The sequence below is a fragment of the Chenopodium quinoa genome, unplaced genomic scaffold (genome assembly GCF_001683475.1).
Source record: "Chenopodium quinoa cultivar QQ74 unplaced genomic scaffold, ASM168347v1, whole genome shotgun sequence".
In the NCBI taxonomy this organism is placed as follows: domain Eukaryota; kingdom Viridiplantae; phylum Streptophyta; class Magnoliopsida; order Caryophyllales; family Amaranthaceae; genus Chenopodium; species Chenopodium quinoa.
Genome location: NW_018743616.1, coordinates 1793180 through 1810243, shown reverse-complemented (window position 1 = coordinate 1810243; position 17064 = coordinate 1793180). Strand labels below are relative to the sequence as shown.

Genomic DNA, 17064 nt, shown 5'->3' with positions numbered 1-17064 from the left:
AAAACCGCATGTCCTATTGACACCACCCGGTATCCGGCCGTTATTCCAACTTAGATAAACAACTTATAATAATTTTATAACTAGAGAAATTCATGGATAATCAAGTCCAATTTCACAGATAACCGAAACGGTGAACGTCTAGGTGATCAAGATAGTATCGCCTGAATCTTGGACGGCTGTGTATATGGCTTGGGGCAAACATCTATTTTGAAACCAACCACACAGTCGCCTAGGGGAAAAAGGCCAGCTGGTTTGTTAGTTGCCGCATGCAATTAATAAGTTGGGAAAAATTGAAGCATATATATAGAAAAAGTCATAAATTGCAAGAATTGAAAATTTTAACAAAATCGACTCAGTCGATCATTTCATAAACAAAACTGGCCTAAAGGCCGAGACAGTGATTGTCATATCGGATATATATCCGGGAAATAAAAAGATTGTTGAAAAGTACAACTAAAATACTCGGCACGCAGGCCGGAAATGCAGACGGCCAAAGGCCGAAAATAAAGAAACAAAAACTAATTCTGCTGAGGTGGGGCCACCGACGCATCCTTCCCAGGCGGAGGTAGAGCTGAGTTCACCTGTACATCATCTGCCTGTTCCTCTTGCTCTTCTCTCTCCCCTGCTACCTGATTTGGCTCCTCACCATTTGAGGCTTCCTTGTTTGCTCATTCCTCAAACGGTTCAGGCTCCGGCTCCGACTTCCCTTCAGCCCTTGCAGATAGAACAAGATCTGCGTACTGGTAGGCTAAAACCCAGACGCAATAGTCAGCACCCTGATGCACAAGGTCCCATGCCATCCTCATGCGGTCCTTGCAGTCTTGTTCATTCTCCTCAATGAGGCGGCTTTGCTCAACCTACAGAGTTACCCTAAAGTTGGCCTGAGAAGCAGCCGTCTCATCCTTCAAACGGTTGACATCTGCTCGTAGAGTGGTGTTTCAGGGTTTTTGGAGTCCCTCGGGAATGTTACAATTCCAAGAATGTGCGTCGACCGTCTGTACCTGCAAAACCACGGAAACTCCGGTTGGGTGGAGTTCTGCCTCCGACGATCAAGTTAAAACGTTTCCGGATGTATTAAAGTGCGGAATGTAAAGGTTTTTCTCTCGGATTCCGAGAGAATTCTACAATTATTATTGCTCGGGTTTTGTGTGTATATTTATGTATATGTAATAAATGAGGATTTTCCTCTATTTATAGTGAGAGGAGATCAGTTCTCCTTTCATAGGTTAGAGTGCCACGTGTCACTAGAGGATTGGTTCTATCAGAACCTCTCTGATGATGACACGTTTTAGAATGCGATTGGTCCACGTGGACAGGGGTTATTTTTACCCTAACATTTGCCCCTCACAAGTGTGACGTGGCTTGCCACGTGGCACCTGTGACAGGTGTCATACTCTGAGAAGGTGATGTTTCCTCTCCTTCTCTCTCTTTTTTTTTTTTTTGAATTCGAATTGGGAAGGTGACGGTTTGCCTTCTGGGTGTCTCTAGAAGTAGAGACTCCCTCCCCTCATTTTCACACTTTGCATTTTTGACAAATTTTCTGAGAGAAAAGAAAAGCTCTGAGGCCAGCTGCTATTTTATTCAAAACCGCCTGTCTCTTCTTCACTCAAACGGCTACCGCCTGGGTACCCATTACTCAAAACTCATAAGTACCGCCTGATCATACTCAAATTCCTGCTCTTTGCTATCAATATACCCTCATCCGGTCTACCGTCTGGGGTATCATTAAGCAAGATTTCAGAGAAACGGTTGGGTTGCTCAACATTTTCAGTTGCCCTTGAAGAGGGTACATCTAGGCAACCGTCTGGGTTTCTTCTCCAATTTTCAGTTGCGCTTCAAGAGGATTCATCCCGGCTACCGTCTGGGTATCTAGCACGGCCTAGGGCAGTTGTCAGCCGGTCACCGGATACGGCTGAGTCTCAGACTGGGGATGTCTTATGGGGGTGTTTGGACCACCCTTACTCTTCTACGAATCCGACCGTCTCTGTTCATGTGCAGGACAAAATGGCTCGGACAAGACGGACGGCTGTAGACCCCGAATACTAGTCAGACGGCTTAGCCGAAGCTCCGGCTGACATTGTACATTATGACCATCCGGGTGTACCTAGCACGCCCGGATGATATCTTGGATGATTCAGAGGATACAGGCGGTGAAGAGACCGTTCAGCAATCAGACTCTATAGAGTCTACCAGGGAACCGGATGCCCCCCAAGAGGATGAGGAGGCATATAATTGGCCCTCCATCAATAACACAACAGAGGCGCACATGACCGCCAGGGATGTGGTCACTCTAAACGCCACCTTACCCGGGTTTTTACAGAAGCGCCTGGTTGGGGCAGGATGGGAAATTTTTGTGCCGTATGTAGAGGAAACCGTCGTCTGGAATGACAACCTTGACCATGCTAACGATTATTTCGGCTGCTATGAGGCGACATTCAAAGCCGGCCTCTGGTTCCCCCTCCATGATATAATAAAAGCCATTCTAACGGGTTACGACCTTGGCGTTTGGTAGTTGACACCCAACTCTTGGGTGAATATACTAGGATATATATAGCCGCCTGCGAGATGCAGGATATAACGCCTAGCTGGGAGGCATTTGCACATATGCACTACCTCAGCCATAACCTAGGCGGCTGGAATGCGTGCTATACATTGACCACGCATCCGGAATACATGATGACGCTTGACAAGCCGTCAAAATGGAGCAGCTGGAAAAGAAAGTTTTACTTGGTTTCTTCCCCATCGTTGCGTCATAACCACCGGCTGTATCGCTACAATACACACCTGGCTCTCCTTGGAAAGAAATGCACCCTTCCTAGAGTACCTAAAGAGGCTTGGACACAAATAATGGAGACAGGGCTCTTTAAGAAGACCTCCCTGCCTTTGGATGATGGGACAGAAGTCATTAACCCCAAGAACTGGGTCCCTCATCCGGACTGGCTAAAGGACGAGGCGTTCCTTTCCGCCTGCGGCCTTAGCACAATGTTTAGCAGACGTACGTTGACTGATAACCGACACTTTATGCCGCCTGTATCATTCTTGAATGGCATTTGACTTTTTGATTTTCTTCTTTGCAGAGAAAGGATTAGAGATGGTGCCTCCTGAAAAGACGTCTGCTAAGTCTACTGCATAGATCCGGAAGGATCAATTGGAAAAGAAAAGAGCCCAACTGGCGGCCAAGGATAATGGGGTAAGTGCCGGCTGAGCTCTTTTACCGTTTGCATGGTTTGATGTTAACTCTGTTATTGACCGGCTGTTTTGTTTTCTTTTGCAGACGGGGAGCAAGAACGTTCCTCGTTCTTTAACAAAGATGTTAAAAAGACCGGGAGAGGAGCCCTCCCAGCCTGCTTCTAAATCCAGGAGGGTACCGGCTGCCCCTGCCTCTTCTGGAAGGCCGCCTATGCCTGAGAGGCCCACCTCAGCAGGCAAAAGCCTGAAAGACCTTGGCCTAAGCACAAGGCCGGCTGAGGTTGAAACGAGGGAGCCTGAAATTCCCTCAAGCCGGCTGCTTATTGTAGCGTTCGGTTCCAATGCGGCTGGGGGTGGGATGACCCCTCAGCCTGGAAATGAAGGTATGGCTCTCACCTTTGATCCCCCCTGGCCGCTTGGGCCTATACGAGTCAAGTCTCAAGCTACCCAATCAGGGGATTCTTCAGGCAGCCGGCAGAATGTAGGTGCCACCTATGCTCAATACTTAACGAATAAATCTGTTGATGCAGATGCCTCTTCTCGTTAGCCTGACCTCCAATAGTACGCAAAGAGGATGCTAAGGACCCTCACCCGGTCCGAAAAGGAGGCGGTGCCGGGTGTGCACCGGGTCAACATTGACCGCATCAACTCACTGCTCGCTGAGGTAATTGGTCGGTTGGTGTGTTTTTGTACAATTTTACTTTTTTGCCGGTTGTAGCATAATTTAAAGACTAATCCCTTTCCGGCTGGCTTTGCACGTGATACTAAGGGTGGACGGCATGAAGGTCCCCTTGCGGAAGAAGCAGGAGGAGGTAAGGGATGCCAATAGAAGGGCAGCCGATATCGTAGATGTTACCCAATACAATACTTTAATGTATGAAATACAAACTAAAAGCTAGGAGATGAAACAGGAGGAGCTTATCAAGGAGCTCACGACTGCTGTTGAGACAACCAACAAGAAGGCGGCTAAATTTCAGTTGCAAGTTAAAAACCTCCAAGCTGATGTCAAAGCATTGGGGGAGGCTGACAAGGAGAATGTTGAGCTATGGGCAGACGTCTCCCGGTTGAAGAACGAGCTGGCCCAGACTCAGGCGGATCACAAAGCTAAGCTGGAAGCTGAGCAAGACTGGCTGATCTCCGAGAATGAGCGCAAGTGTGAAGAGCGCATGAAGATGGCCTGGTCTTTGATCCACCCGGACACCGACTGGGCTTTCTTTGACCTGCGGTACAAGTACGCCACTAAGGTGTTCGATGCCCAGGTTCTCGAAACAGTGAAGCCGGCTCCCTTTGAGGAATGGGCCGGCATTGCCAAGGAAGAAGAGGAGGAGCAGGCGGAAGAACGAGCGCCGGGTGAGACTAACGAAGCTCAAGCCCAGCAAACTCAAGACGCTCCTCCTTCCGGCCAGGGCCAGACTTCTCAGCATCAGCAGCAGCAGTGACTTGATTGTTTTTCTTATCTACCTCCGGCCTGCGAGCCGTGTACTTTTGATGTATCTACTTTCCCCAGACGTACGTCTGGCTGACAATCATTTTCATTAATAGAACTTATCGACTGAGTCGGTTTTGTCTGATAATTTGCCTCAATTTTTGCAATTTTTCTAATTTGCTCTTTATTTCGATTTTGCAATTTGACTTAGTACATGCGGTATTCCGGATGCATTGGCTCTGCCTGCCCCTAGACAGTTGTTTGCTTAATATTGCCCAACTCTAAGCAGGCAGCCGCCCAAACAAGCATTCGGATGGATAGATAGGCGGTCATTGACCGTATTTAAAGAAGTAGAATTATTCTAAGTAGGATTAGCAGACGGTGCTGGCTAGGGACAACCTAGATTATTCTTTTAACCGGCTGCGGATTACCCTTTGGGTATCCGTCATTGTCGTTTGTTAGTATGCAGACGGCCATTGGCCGGGTGTATGCATCATAACCAGGTTATGAATCAATTGCCAAGGTTTTGACCTTGCTTAATTTGGGTTTGTAACCAGCTGTAGTGCCTTTGGGCAAAGACCGGTTACATTCGACAAAGATTTTAGTTACCGTCTATGTTGCTTTGAAGCAACGACCGGTTGTATATAGGTTTCAATTGATTATTCAAACGGCCGTGAGTTATCTTTTAACCTAGACAGTCGGTTAAAGCCGCTTGAGTTATGATTTACAGAACAATGTACCACCCAAATGGGAGATGCTCTCTTCGACGAATTCACACAAATGGGCGTCGCCAGTTGCTTGCTCATGTTGGAGCAGGCAGTTCAAAAACTATCCGGCCATTGGCCTTATAAATAGCTGCTAAGTTTAATACTTGGCCTATGTCTACTCAGTTTAGAGCAGACGGTTGCCTAGTTGTGCATTGCACGGATGGGACTTTGTACAAAAGACAATGTTCTTTTTATTAATATACTCTATTTACTAAGATTTGCAAGTCTTTAAAAGTAGTACTTTTTCAAGTTATCTACATTCCAAGTTCAGGCTAGCTGCCTCCCGTTTGGAGTTTCCAAGCGGTAGGTGCCGCCTCTAACTTCTTCAAAAATCCGGTAGGGACCCTCCCAATTAGGGGTTAATTTTCCTTTCTCACTAGCCCTACCGGTTGCCTCCATTTTTCGTAACACAAAGTCCCCCACTTTTAGGGGGCGTTTGTGTACTCTTCTATTGTAGACTCTCGTCATTCTCAGACGGTATATCTCATGACGCAAGACGACATTGCCCCTACACTTCTAGAGTGAATCCAATGCTAGACGCATGGCCTCCTAATTAGCATCTTCATCATAGAGCATGATTCGAAGTGTTGGCTCACAATGTTCAATGGGCAGGACGGCTTCAGTGTCGTATGTCATGAGAAACGGGGTTTCATTGGTTGCCCCTTTTTTAGTTGTTCTGATGGCCCATAGGACATGAGGCAACTCATCTGCCCATAGACCGCCAGCCCTTTCAATTTTCTTTTTAATGTCGTGTGAGATGAGCTTATTGAAGGCTTCAACTTAGCCATTTGCTTGGGGACGGCCGACTGATGCAAAACAATGTGAGATCCCTTGGTCTCCCAACCAGCTCTTGAGGGTAGGCGTTTCAAACTGAGGGCCATTGTCAAAGACCATAGACATAGGTACCCCAAACCAGGTGATGATGTCTCTCCAGATGAAATAGATGACATCCTTTTTCTTAAAGCCCTTAACCGCCTTTGCCTCAACCCATTTGGTGAATAATCTACAGCCACCAAGATATACCTCCGTCCGCCTGTAGCAGGCGTATATGTACCCAGGATGTCCATGCCCCATTTTGCAAATGGAACCGGGTTGTAGATGGCCGTCAAATCAGTAGTCTGACGGTGTATGAGCCAGCCGTATCTTTGACACTTATCGTACTTCTTCACCATTTCCATGTCGTCTGCCTCAAGAGTGGGCCAAAAGTAGCCTTACTGCCTGGCCCTTTTTGCTAGAGTTCTGCCGCCTATATGTGATGCACAAAAGCCCGAGTGCAGATCCTCTAGAACTTCTTTCCCCCTTTCAGGGGTAACACATTTTAGTAGTGGCTGAAGGTAACCCTTCCTGAAGAGTTCTCCCTTGTAGATCTCAAAACTTGTGGCTCGCTTATTCAATGTGGCCGCTTCTGAAGGGGTATCGGGCAAAGTGTCGTCTGCCAAGTAAGCCCAGATGGCATCCATCCAGGTAAAGCTTTGGTCAATGATTCCAATGGGATCATGTTCAATGCTTCTTTTTTCCATGACTTCCCAAAAGACTGACCTAGGCGCATCACAAGAGGCGGATCACTACTACATTTTTGACCTATTGCAACCCCCAAATCCGTTGCATTAGGCGTCAAATTCCGTGGCAATAGGCCTAATGCAACGGCCATGTACCGTGGCATTTGCTGGCGTTGCAGTAGGTCTATTGCAACGGTATACAACACCTAATACCACGGAAGCTATAATCCGTTGCGATAGCTCTACATCTAATGCCACGGTATAAATTATCCGTTGCAATAGATTACTTACTACTAATTGTGATGAAATTAACACCTATTGCAACGGCTGAAGTTAATTAATACAAATGATATATGGAGTACGTATCTACTGCAACTGATTGATCATTTGATCTTTTTTTTTAATTGTACGGTAATATAATATATGTATAAATAGTCAGTACAAATCTAAATATACTAAGAAACAAAATATCATTAAATTTATATAAAATAATTATAATGCTAAATACGTACATTATAAAATATTAGTTGCTTGTTTTTTGTATGACACCCTACTAATAATAAATAAAAGTTATATAATTAATTTAATCCTCCAAAATACAAATTTTCAACATATATATGAGCCGGAATTTCCAAATCTTCACAAAGTTGAGCTTGAATAAGAGTCACCAACATATATGCACCATTTGTTAAATGACTAGCTAGTTACTATGCTTCAGCTCCATTTAGCTCCCCATGCACCTACACGTAAAATAGAATAAAGTAATAGAAATATAATAGAACTAAATTATAAATAACACTAGATCAAGGCCACAATCAACATGAGAAAAGTTCAAAACGCACGGAGAATTCAGCTATACAATAATACTCATGTTAGACCGCAGGCCACAACAGCAGCACCCTGAAGCCAATACAGGCAGCAGGCAACCCAAAACCAAACAAAAACACAACAGGCACAAAACAGGCTGCAAGCAAGTAGAACCCTAAACCAGAGCTGCTGATCTGCCACTATCAGATCCAACACTAAAACCAAACTAGAAGCGACAACCAACAGCAACCATAAGCCAAATAAGGAGGGCACACACCAAACACATCTAAAAAACAATAAACCAGGGCACCCAGCTATCCATACAACGAGTAAAAACAACCCCCCTCCCTTTCACATCAATTTCCCCTATTTAACAGACTTTCAAGAATGCAATATCTTCAGAAGAACAGCAACTAAGTCTACTCTCCCTTTAACCATTTTTTACCAACAAAATTGGGTGTTTGGATCAAAATAAAGACAAATTTAGAGCACTAGATGTCCTATAGTTATCAAAAGCAACATAACAACCAACATAAACATCCCAACATTGCAGTAGCACAAAAGCTTAAAGAAGTCACATTTTGATATTGACCTGAGATTGTTTTTTATTGTTTATATATCTTGTCACTGTTTTCCAAGCTTCATTATGTACATTTGTCAATTTAAGCTTGCCAAAATCAATTAAACTTAAAGTTAGCCATGTATACAAAATCAAATATCCTAATGCTCTTTTAATATATAGATAATAAAACAGGAGAATAAACCAAAAAAAAAAAAAAAAAAAATCCCTTAATCAGAATTGAGTAGGATAACTACTATACATGCAACAAAATTATACAAAACCAAGCAAAGTACTTCAAAGTGATAAATTGTATTTGTCAAGCTTTATCTTCGTATTATAATACCACCTATCACTCAAATTAATTCACAAAATCATGCATAAATGAATAAAAATCGACATTAGACCGTGCGAATCAAATCAAAGCTATAAAATAATCCAAAAATAAATTTTAAGGGTCTAACATATTAAAACTTACACTAACAAATTTTTAGGCAAATGAGGGAATCACCTCCCTCCCTTCCCCTCTTACTCAAAATGACTTCAGCAACCCTATGGGCATACCAAGCTTCAAGAGATGAATAATTGTAATTTTTTTTATATCTTATTTAGATAATGAGATACACCTTGGTTAAATAAATAAATAAAAAGATTAGGAGGAAAGAGATAAAAGGTTGACATCCAGATAATAAGGAAGAATTAGGTACTTATATCATTATAATCCCATAGAATTCGCAAGCTATAGGACAACGAGCTGATCAAATAGACTCAAAACTCGACAGTAAATCACGAAAAATACCAGAAACTGCAACTTTCATCAAAAAATTCTGATGAATATTAAAATTAACAAATAACAATCAAGACAACAAATTTATTATAAATTAGTTATACAATTAACAAAAACCACTGCATATAACAATCAAAATTTAAAAAAAAAAAAAAAAAGAACAGTATTCATTCAAATTTGCAGTGTTACCGGTGAATATATGTCAATGACAACATCTATATCTTATTAAATTTCTTTCAGGGTACTTACAAATGAATAAGCAAGTGTCATATTTTCATGGAGTAGCTGAGGTGGAATTGAGCCAGAGAGTTGATATCTTCCAAAGTGACTGGCAAAGTGGCAATCAATAGACAAACAACAAGAAATTGAAAATTAAAAGATTGAAAGAGGGCAATACAATAATGGTGAAATTCGATAAAGAATTCAAGAAATTTTCAAATCAAAAAATAAATGCGTCAGACATACAAGTGCTTACAACTATGCAGCATTTCAAGACTTGGTTTAGTCCCATTTGAGACAGGTAATGTTCCACTAAGCTTGTTTTCAGCTAGATCCAGCCAATACAAACATGAATGTGGAGTTTTACTCTAACCAAGCATCTAATTGATCCTAGAAGGGATTCATCATTACCCAGAATTTTCCCAGCCAGAGCAAGCATTGGATTAACGACATTATTCTCACATAAGTTCAGAGGTACCTCATTGATATGAACCCAAAACAAAACAAAAAAAAAAAAAAATTAATTATTGATGATTGACATTATTGACTATGATGTATTGTTACCGTGAGATTAGATAATGGGAGTTACACAATAACAATAATGATTTTTGAAATGGATTGAATTAGGGTATCCTATAAACAAACATTACGAATATATTACATTAGAAATTTCCCTCGTTTTTGGAAGGGCTTCCTAATGATTAATTTTTCTTACCTTTTCACAAAAAAAAAAAAAAAAAAAAAAAAAAAAGAAAAAGATAAAGTATATTACTATCCATATTTCATTTTTTTTTAAAAAAAAGGTACCTAGCTAATTGTTTCATAATGCATTTCAGCCCCAGCAAAAGTAAAGAAAATGAGCATATATCCCACAAAGTAAGAAGTAATGACCAAGGACGACATTAATTCTTTTTATATATATAGAATATCAGTTTCGTTGAATGTTTCTACTTTCTAAGGTATATATCATTTGCAGTTCAACTTTGTGCAGCCATAGATATTCCAAGACCAAGACAGCTGCAACGGTCAAAAGAGATTCATCAACCTCCAAACACTAAATAATTGAGTACATACGTTGTCTATATACACCAGACTACCCGAGTTTACGTAAACTAAGTACATTCGAACCATATTATAAACCCGGATGTATAATAGAAAGGCTATAGCGTATATACTTGGTACTCCGTATTATATATAATGACAAATATTTGCATAAGATGAACATCTATTATCCAAGAAATATATGTGATTAAATAAACATAGTTACTAAAACTGTCATCAAATATGCCAATACTCAGTAGCCCACTACAAGTTTGGGTACGGTACACAATTCGGTACCAAAGTATTGTTAATCAAGCCAAAATGCAATAGAAATAGCGATTATACCTGACTCCAAAACATAACGCACTTGTCTCATACGGAATTTCTATCAAGACCCCAATCCCATTGCACCCCATTCCCCAAACACATAGTTCAGCTTTTCCAAATTGTAATATACTAATAAGCAGTAACCATGCTCATTTCCAAAGCATTAATATACTATTTTGCTCTATCTCACCCAAACGAAACACAATGCCCTTAACCAATTCCAACATGAACCGTCTATAAGCACCAGTTACTAGACATTATAACACCAACTATAGTAATCTACTATCATTACCTATACCATAACATTTGCATTACCATAACTAACAAAACAGCCAAAGCACACTTATTTGCAAGTTAAAAATCTTACAATTTTCCAATAAGCAAACCAAATACTAACAATATGATCAAAAATTTATAACAAAAACTACTAAAAATCAGAAATTAAAGATAATAGAAGGAACAAGAACAGAAAGGCGAGAAACCCAAATGAAAGAAATTTAACCTGGCAGTTCTCGAGGAATTAAACTGTTTTACAAACGAAAGATATAGAGGTAGAAATGCAATAGAAATAGCGATTATACCTGACTCCATTATTGAGCTACCAAGCGACCAAGAACACCAGGTCCAACAATTAGCAAATCAAAACCCTAGAAATCGAAAAAAATCAAAAATTTTAACTAGTAATTATGCAAAGGAACCCTAAATTTGAAATTTAAAGAGGAAAGTTTGAAGAAGCTCATACCATGAACACCAATCAAAACCCTAAAAATCGAACCGCATCGTCGTTATCACTCGCGACCACCATCACCACCGTGACCATCAGTGAATGAGGAGGATGAAGAAAGAGAGAGAATTTAATTTTGTGAGCGACGATGGTTGTGGATGTGGTTGCGGCTGCGGTGATGGTTTCCTTCGTCTTGGAGGAAGAGAATAAGGAGAAGGGGAGACAGAGAGAGGAGTGAGAACTGAGGTGGTGAGATCTGAGGAGAGTGAACTAATTAATTAAGCGCATTTTCATACGGAGTGAACTGCCGTGGCAATAGCCTTTCAGGTCGTTGTATTAGTACACCTAATGCAACGGCTTCTTAAAGCCGTTGCGTTAGCTCCACCTTTTGATGTACAAAGTTTATGTCGTTGTTTTGGCTTATCTAATGCAACGACAATAAAATGAGCCGTTGCACTAGCTCTTTTTAGCCGTTGCATTTGATTAAAAATGTAGTAGTGGATGATGCCAACTTAGACAGTGCATCTGCCTGGTTATTTTCTGACTTGGGCACCTGACTTAGATGAAATTCGTCAAGTGTCCCGGCCTCGTCTTTGACCGCCTGCAGATATTTGATCATAGCCAGATGGGTGGCCTCGTAGTCACCATGGTATTGGCTGATGATCAACTGCGAATCAAATCAGGCGTCAACTTTCCTTGCCCCTGCCGCCTTACACATGCGGATATCGGCAAGCAGGGCCTCATACTCCGCCTCATTATTCGAGGCTTAAAACTTGATCTGTAGTGCGTATTCATACTTGTCCCCTTCCGGAGACTTGCAAATTACACCTGCACCACAGCCGTTCATCGTAGAGCTCCCGTCTACATATACCTTCCAAACCTGATCAACATTGTCCGACTGAGCCGGCCTTGTCATTTCCACAATGAAGTCGGCGAACGCCTGACCCTTCACTGCCTTTCTTGGTTCGAAGGTGATTTCCAGACTTTACATTTCAATAGCCCACTTGAGCATTCTGCCGGATGACTCCAAGGTTGTCATTGGCTGCTTGAGGGGTTGGTTTGTGTAGACCACCACCGGATGTGCCAAGAAGTATGGTTTCAACTTCTTAATTTCCATGAACAGGGCAAGGCCAAATTTTTCAACCAAGGGGTACCGCAGCTCAGCATTTCGAAGAACATGGCTAATGAAATAGACCGAGAGCTGAATGTCGTCTCTCTCAGCTAGGAGAACGGCACTGAGGGCATGATCTGAGACGGCCAAGTACATATAGAGAACCTCTCCTGCTAGAGGGCTGACCAGCCGTGGCAATGAGTGGAGGTGCTCTTCCAATTTTTGGAATGTCGCTTCAGCATTTTCCCCCCATTCGAATCTAGTCATCTTTTTTATTGCCTGGAAGAAGTAAAGGCACTTGTCGCCTGACTAGCTGAGGAATCTCCCCAATGCCGCCAGACAACCGGTTAGTTTTTGAACTTCCTTGACAGTGCGAGGTGACTTCATGTCAATTACCGCCTGTACCTTTTCCGGGTTGGCCTCTATCCCCCTTAGATCAATCAAAAATCCGAGAAACTTCCCAGAATCAACACCAAAGACACACTTTTTGGTATTAAGCATGACCTTATGTCGCCTGAGGGTGGTGAAGGTTTCTCGGAGGTCAGCAAGGTGATTTGTCTGTTCCTCAGATTTGATTATCATGTCATCAATGTACGCCTCTACATTCCTCACAATTTGATTAATGAAGGCTGTATTAATCATTCGCTGGAAGGTAGCAGGCGCATTTTTCAGCCCAAACGGCATCGCCGTATAACAGAATAACCCTTGATCAGTGACGAATGTTGTTTTCTCTTGATCTTTTTTTCCACAAGGGTATCTGATGGAAGCCTGAATAGGCGTCCATGAAGCTCATCAAGGCATAACCGGCTGTAGAGTCGACCAGACTGTCGATCTTTAGAATTGGATAGCTATTCTTTGGACATGCCTTGTTCAGATCTGTGTAATCAACACACATCCGCCAGGTACCATTCGGCTTTTTAACAAGGACAACGTTTGCTACCCAATCTGGGTAGTAGCATTGCCGAATGAACCCGGCATCCGGCAGCTTCTTGACCTCGGTGGCTGCCGCCTGAGATCTTTCCTCGCCGTGGTTCCTCTTCTTTTGCCTAACCGGCTTCTTTTTTGGATCCACGGCGAGTTTGTGGACAGCAAGATTCGGGCTGACGCCTGGCATCTCTTCCACTTCAAAGGCAAAAATGCCTTTGAATTCTTTCAGCAGTTGGTGCAAATCTGCGCCCAACTTGGCAAAAGCAACTGTCCCCACTTTAACGGTTCGTTTTGGACGGCTGTCATCTAGAACAATGTCAATATTTTCACCAGCCGGCTGGGGACGGAGATCATCTGACCGTTCCTCGATCAGTGATTGTTATTGCTTCTCTTTTTTTACGGCCACCAAGTGGTCCGCCTTTCTCTTTTTGCTTGCTGCTTTCGGAGCAGGCGCGGCTTCCTTGAAGTCATCAATGTCAATGGGCTCCGCGCCTTAGCCGACTGCGGCCACAGTAGGCTTGACGTCTGAGAGATATCACTCCCTTGTCGTCTTCTGATATCCATTCAGGGAACCCACTCACCCATCATCCCTCTCAAATTTGATCAGCATGAGGGATGGGACGATGACTGCCTTGGACTCGTTGAGGGTTAGAAGGCCCAAAATCAGATAATAGGCGGTCAATTCCTCGACCACCAAGAACTTGACGACCATGTGCCATCCCTCCCCCTTTTCTCCTAGCCGGATTGGTAGGTCAATCCTTCCCACCGGATGCAATACCCCTCCCCCAAAACCAACTATGGGGTGAGAGACTTTGTGCATGCTGCTAGGCTTGTACTTGAGGTTCGCCAAACACCGATAGCTTATAAGATCAGATGAGCTCCCGGTATCAATAAGGATCCGACCCACTCGTTGGTTGGCAACCTTGCATTCGATGAGTATGAGGTCATCATGAGGCCGTCTGACCTTGCCCCGGTCTTTCTCAGAGATGATGACCTCAGGGAAGGTGTCTTTCGACGCCTAGCCCTCATCCACTGAGTTGACCTCCAGCTTTCTGATGTTGTCCTTGGTACCCCAAATGGTTAGACCCCCTCCGGCAAAGTCTCCTGCTATAGTAAAGATTTGCTCTTCATCAGTGTTAGAGCTTATAGCAAGGTTGTCAGGCATCTTGGACGGCTGTCCATTGTTTGTTTTGGGGTTACCCTTGGACTATAGCATATAGGACTTCAAAGCCACCTTATCAGCCAGACAGTCCAGTAACTGTCTGAGGCTATAGCAGCCACTGGTGTCATGGCCTATATCCTCATGGAAATGATATTATTTACTCTTGCCCTGGCTTTTGATGGGACTTTTCATTGCAGCCGGTTTTTCAATGGTCAACCGGTCTTTGATCTCCATGAGGATGGAGGAGCAGTCCTTGTTGAACTCGTACTTGGGGATGTAAGGCTTCAACTCTCTCTTTTTCTTCTAGGACGGCTGACCAGAATGATCCGCCACCCAGACTTCTTTTCTTTTCTTGCTCTCTTCTTTTTTAGCCGGCTTAGCAGACCGGCTCTCCTTTTTGTCGGACTTTTTAGGGTTCGACGGCTGCTTGATGGCACAGAGCTCCGTCGCCTGTATGTAGGCTTCAGCTTCCATCAATGGTTCTTGGAGTGTAGCAACCCTCTTTCTGACCAGGTCGAACTTAAAGGTCGACCCGTCCTTCAAACCCTTGAAGAAGTCTGTGTAGACAACTTCGTCAGACAGCCGTTGAATCTGAATTCTCATCAGATTGAGCCGCCTGACATAGGACCTTAGTCTTTCTCTATCTCCCTGCTGAATAGCCCCCAAGTCGAGACTTGTCTTTCTGGCAGGGATGTTCATAGAGAAGTTGGACGCGAACAAGTATGTACCCAGCTGGCAGATTGCTAAACCATCGTTGGGCTATGCCCTTCAATGTCGCCGGGAAGCATCGTCACCAAGCGGCGTCATCCAACCCCTGTAAGTACATGACGTTGGTGTAAACCACTAGGTGGTCTTCCAAGTTGGTGGTACCAACATAGGTACCAACCAACACGTTCTTAACCTTGGCCGGCTGAGCCGTCTCGGTTATCCCCTGGAGAACGCCGACGGCTGTTCCCCAAGGTTTAGCAGCCGGAGCTGCTAGTCCATGGGCTGGACATTTTGTGCCGCCTGACCCCCAAAGAGGGTCGACTGCATGTATGGTGATCCATACGGCATGTATGGTTGTTGGGGCACATACGGAGCCGGCTGGAAAATCTGAGGGCCAGTACGTGCGGACATGCCGCGTGACTGACTCTCTCGGTTTGTTTCTGAATACTTCATTGAAGTATTCTAGAAACTGTCTAGGTAAGTCAACGTTGAGGCCGACTCAGACAATTGATGACTTCTCTTCTGCTGGATTAACATTCGGGCATCTGAGTAAGTCCTTTTTGATCCATCCGACTGAACTTGCCGAATGGCTTTCCTTTGCCCTGATTCAGGGAAACGAAGTTTTGAAAGGTCGACCATGGGCCCATCCGCCCCCTTTGGCTTAAGGTAAGGAGTAGGCACACGATCCTTAACGTGCTTCTTCCCGGTGGGAGAAGGCTTCTTGGCCGACTGACCCTTGTTGGTGCCAGTTGACTTGTTTATAAGGTCCTTGATTTCCCCTTTGAAACTCGTCATGAATTTCATGAGTTCGTCTCTAGTTACGGGGCAGCACCCTCCGCCGCCTGGGGTCGCCTAGCCAGCTTGACGGTTGGGCTGCTAGGACCAACTTTGTCTTTACCCCATTCCCTTGTTTCCTTGGAACGGGTGCGTCTTGTTCTGAATGACCCGTCTGGGGCCACATAGGTGTCGACCTCAAAGACGTCACCACTATCTTGGTCCGTGTGGACCTCAGCTTCGGCCATAGGTCGTTTGCCTTCAGTAGGTGGTATAGACTCTGATGCCATCTCATAAGTACTCTCCCCACAGACGGCGCCAAATGTTTCGGGGTTTTCGGAGTCCCTCGGGAGAGTTACAATTCCAAGAATGTGCGTCAACCGTCTGTACCTGCAAAACCACGGAAACTCCGGTTGGGTGGAGTTCCGCGTCCGACGATCAAGTTAGAAATTTTCCGGATGTATTAAAGTGCGGAATGTAAAGGTTTTTCTCTCGCTATTAAAGTGCGGAATTGCTCGAGTTTTGTGTGTATATTTATCTATATGTAATAAATGAGGATTTTCCTCTATTTATAGTGAGAGGAGATCAATTCTCATTTCATAGGTTAGAGTGCCACGTGTCACTAGAGAATTGGTTCTATCAGAACCTCTTTGATGATGACACTTGTCAGCATGCGATTAGTCCACGTGGACGGGGGTATTTTTACCCTAAACAAGTGGTGTTCTCCTTTTTGGCACCCTCTAGAGCTTTGAGATCAAACTGGGCGTTCTTGAGCGCCGCCTCAAAATTGGTGGCTTGCAGGTTAGCCTCAACAAGAGCAGTCGTTAGACGCCTAATGGATTCTGCCTACGTCATTAGCTCAGCTTTAGTCTCAAGATCATTTATGGTATTCTGATACTGAGCAACGTTAGTGGACTCATTCGCCCGTTTATTAGCCCTCCTTACCTCTTCCTACTTGTGAGCATACGACTTCTTCAGCTCATCAACTCTCAGCATCGCCTGAATAAATGCAAACGGTATGTTAGAAACACAACCGG

General features: G+C 43.7%; 1 long non-coding RNA gene across 1 annotated transcript; it reads right to left on the bottom strand.

The window, feature by feature from the left end:
• Nucleotides 1-7548: 7548 nt before the first annotated feature.
• LOC110683022 lies at nt 7549-9530 on the bottom strand. Its single transcript, XR_002503542.1, has 3 exons — nt 9500-9530; nt 9284-9362; nt 7549-7621 (listed from the first exon to the last, which is right to left on the bottom strand). It is a non-coding gene; the product is annotated as an uncharacterized LOC110683022 (long non-coding RNA).
• Between the last annotated feature and the right edge of the window lie 7534 nt (nt 9531-17064).